Raw genomic sequence first — 4,464 nt, forward strand, 5'->3', positions numbered from 1 at the left:
AAATTGATTTTCAAATCTTTTTCAAACTAACTAATTAACTTTTTGTTTGTTTCTTATCTCTTTCAAAACTACCTAACTAACTTCCCCTCTCTAATTTTCGAAAATACCTCCCTCTTTTTCAAAAATTCTTTTTAATTAATTAATTGTTTCAATTTTTAATTTTAATTTTAATTTTATCCTAATTTTCGAAAATCACCAACTCTTTTTCAAAAATTAATTTTCAAAAATTCTCTTCTCTCCCATCTCCTTCTATTTATTTATTATTTACTAACACTTCTCTTCATCTCATATCTCTGTTATCCTCACCCTTGTGTTTGGATTCTCCTCCATTCTCTTTCCTTACATTACATTCTTTTCTTCTTCTACTCACACAAAGGAATCTCTATACTGTGACATAGAGGATTCCATATTTTCTTTGTTATTCCCTTCTTTGTCATATGAGCAGGAGCAAGGACAAGAACATTTTTGTTGAAGCAGATCCTGAACCTGAAAGGACTCTGAAGAGATAACTAAGAGAAGCTAAAATACAACAATCCAGAGACAACCTTACAGGAATTTTCGAACAGGAAAAGGAGATGGCAGCCAAAAATAATAATAATGCAAGGAGGATGCTTGGTGACTTCACTGCACCTAATTCTAATTTACATGGAAGAAGCATCTCAATTCCTACCATCGGAGCAAATAACTTTGAGCTTAAACCTCAATTAGTTTCTCTGATGCAGCAAAACTGCAAGTTTCATGGACTTCCATCTGAAGATCCTTTTCAGTTCTTAACTGAATTCTTGCAGATCTGTGATACTATTAAGACTAATGGAGTAGATCCTGAAGTCTACAGGCTCATGCTTTTCCCTTTTGCTGTGAGAGACAGAGCTAGAATATGGTTGGACTCTCAACTTAAGGATAGCATGAACTCTTGGGATAAGCTGGTCAAGGCTTTCTTAGCCAAGTTCTTTCCTCCTCAAAAGCTGAGTAAGCTTAGAGTGGATGTTCAAACCTTTAGACAGAAAGAAGGTGAATCCCTCTATGAAGCTTGGGAGAGATACAAGGAACTGACCAAAAAGTGTCCTTCTGACATGCTTTCAAAATGGACCATCCTGGATATATTCTATGATGGTCTGTCTGAATTAGCTAAGATGTCATTGGATACTTCTGCAGGTGGATCCATTCACCTAAAGAAAACGCCTGTAGAAGCTCAAGAACTTATTGACATGGTTGATAATAACCAGTTTATGTATACTTCTAAGAGGAATCCTATGAGTAATGGGACGCCTCAGAAGAAAGGAGTTCTTGAAATTGATACTCTGAATGCCATATTGGCTCAGAATAAAATATTGACTCAGCAAGTCAATATGATTTCTCAGAGTCTGAATGGAATGCAAGCTGCATCCAACAGTACTCAAGAGGCATCTTCTGAAGAAGAAGCTTATGATCCTGAGAAACCTGCAATAGCAGAGGTGAATTACATGGGTGAACCATATGGAAACACCTATAATCCCTCATGGAGAAATCACCTAAATTTCTCATGGAAGGATCAACAAAAGCCTCAACAAGGCTTTAATAATGGTGGAAGAAACATGTTTAACAATAGTAAACCTTTTCCATCATCCACTCAGCAACAGACAGAGAACTCTGAACAAAATACCTCTAATTTAGCAAACTTAGTCTCTGATCTATCTAAGGCCACTGTGAGTTTCACGAATGAAACAAGGTCTTCCATTAGAAGTTTGGAAGCACAAGTGGGCCAGCTGAGTAAGAAGATCACTGAAACTCCTCCTAGTACTCTCCCAAGCAATACAGAAGAGAATCCAAAAGGAAAGTGCAAGGCCATTGAATTAATTACCATGGCCGAACCTGTAAGGGAGGTTGAAAACGTGAATCCCAGTGAGGAAGACCTCCTGGGACGTCCAGTGATCAATAAGGAGTTTCCCTCTGAGGAACCAAAGGAATCTGAGGCTCATCTAGAGACCATAGAGATTCCATTGAACCTCCTTATGCCATTCATGAGCTCTGAAGAGTATTCTTCTTCTGAAGAGAATGAGGATGTTACTGAAGAGCAAGTTGCCAAGTTCCTTGGTGCAATCATGAAGCTGAATGCTAATTTATTTGGTAATGAGACTTGGGGAGATGAACCTCCCCTGTTCACCAATGAACTAAATGCATTGGATCAACTGAGATTGCCTCAGAAGAAACAGGATCCTGGAAAGTTTCTAATACCTTGTACCATAGGCACCATAACCTTTGAGAAGGCTCTATGTGACCTTGGGTCAGTAATAAACCTCATGCCACTCTCTGTAATGGAGAAACTGGGAATCTTTAAGGTACAAGCTGCTAAAATCTCATTAGAGATGGCAGACAATTCCAGAAAACAGGCTTATGGACAAGTAGAGGACATGTTAGTAAAGGTTGCAGGCCTTTACATCCCTGCTGATTTCATAATCCTGGATACTGGGAAGGATAGGATGAATCCATCATTCTTGGATGACCCTTCCTAGCCACAGTAAGAGCTGTGATTGATGTAGACAGAGGTGAACTAGTCCTTCAATTGAATGAGGACTCCCTTGTGTTTAAAACTCAAGGACATCCTTCTGTAACCATGGAAAAGAGGCACAGTAAGCTTCTCTCAGTACAGAGTCAACTAAAGCCCCCACAGTCAAACTCTAAGTTTGGTGTTGGGAGGCCTCAGCCAAACTCTAAGTTTGGTGTTGGGAGTCTATAAAATTGACCTGATCACCTGTGTGGCTCCATGAGAGCCCACTGTCAAGCTATTGACATCAAAGAAGCACTTGTTGGGAGGCAACCCAATTTTTATTTATCTAATTTTATTTTTATTTTATTGTTCTTTCATGTTTTATTAGGTTCATGATCATGTGGAGTCACAAAATAAATAGAAAAATCAAAAACAGAATCAAAAACAGCAGAAGAAAAATCACACCCTGGAGGAAGGACTTACTGGCGTTTAAACGCCAGTAAGGAGCATCTGGCTGGCGTTCAACGCCAGAACAGAGCATGGAGCTGGTGCTGAACGCCAGAATCAAGCATGGAGCTGGCGTTCAACGCCAGAAACATGCTACATCTGGGCGTTGAACGCCCAGAACAAGCATCAGTTTGGTGTTTAAACGCCAGAATTGCATGCAAAGGTGTTTTACATGCCTAATTGGTGCAGGGATGCAAATCCTTGACACCTCAGGATCTGTCGACCCCACAGGATTCCCACATACCTCCACTCACCTTACCTCCTCATAATCCTATATCATCCTTTCCCAAGAACCCTTCACCACTCACATCCATTACTCCCCTAAAACCATCATACAACCCACCTACACCCACCCACTCAAATTCAAACCATCAACTCACCTCCATATCTTCTTCTTCTTCTACTATTCTTTCTTCTTTTGCTCGAGGGCGAGCAATATTCTAAGTTTGGTGTGGTAAAAGCATAGCTTTTTTTTTGTTTTTCCATAACCATTGATGGCACCTAAGGCCAGAGAAACCTCTAGAAAGAGAAAAGAGAAGACAAAAGCTTCCACCTCTAAGTCATAGAAGATGGAGAGATTCATTTCAAGGGTCTATAGCTCAGTGGTAGAACATTTGACTGCAAATCAAGAGATCCCTGAGATACCTCAGGGGATACATTTTCCTCCACACAATTATTGGGGAAAACTAAGGGTGGAACATCAAGAGCACTCCATCATACTCCATGAAATTAGAGAAGATCAAAGAGCTATAAGGGAGGAGCAACAAAGACAAGGAAGAGACATAGAAGAGCTCAAGGAAATCATTGGTTCCTCAAGGAGAAAACGCCACCATCACTAAGGTGGACTCATTCCTTGTTCTTAAACTTTCTGTTTTTCGTTTTCTTATGTTAAATGTTTATCTATGTTTGTGTCTTTATTACATGATCATTAGTGTCTAAGTGTCTATGCCTTAAAGTAGTGAATATAAATCCATCACCTCTCTTAAATGGAAAAATATTTTAATTACAAAAGAACCAGAAGTACATGAGTTTCGAATTTATCCTTGAACTTAGTTTAATTATTTTGATGTGGAGACAATACTTTTTGTTTTCTTAATGAATGCTTGAACAGTGCATATGTCTTTTGAAGTTGGTGTTTTAGAATGTTAAATATGTTGGCTCTTGAAAGAATGATGAACAGGAGACATGTTATTTGATAATCTGAAAAATCATAAAAATGATTCTTGAAGCAAGAAAAAGCAGTGAATACAAAAGCTTGCAGAAAAAAAAAAGAAAGAAAAAAAATGGCGAAAAAAATAGAAAAAGAAAAAGCAAGTAGAAAAAGCCAATAGCTCTTAAAACCAAAAAGCAAGGGTAAGAAAAAGGATCCGAAGGCTTTGAGCATCAGTGGATAGGAGGGACTAAAGGAATAAAATCCTGGCCTAAGCGGCTAAACCAAGCTGTCCCTAACCATGTGCTTGTGGCGTGAAAGTGTCAAGTGAAAACTTGAG

At 38.8% G+C, this 4,464-nt stretch overlaps 1 non-coding gene across 1 annotated transcript; it reads right to left on the bottom strand.

Moving 5' to 3' along the window:
* Positions 1-971: 971 nt before the first annotated feature.
* On the bottom strand, positions 972-1,079 carry LOC148545826 (small nucleolar RNA R71). The gene has a single exon (XR_015900962.1). It is a non-coding gene; the product is annotated as a small nucleolar RNA R71 (small nucleolar RNA).
* Between the last annotated feature and the right edge of the window lie 3,385 nt (positions 1,080-4,464).

This window comes from Arachis ipaensis, chromosome B9 (assembly GCF_059453495.1).
Source record: "Arachis ipaensis isolate K30076 ecotype BB chromosome B9, ASM5945349v1, whole genome shotgun sequence".
Lineage (NCBI taxonomy): Eukaryota > Viridiplantae > Streptophyta > Magnoliopsida > Fabales > Fabaceae > Arachis > Arachis ipaensis.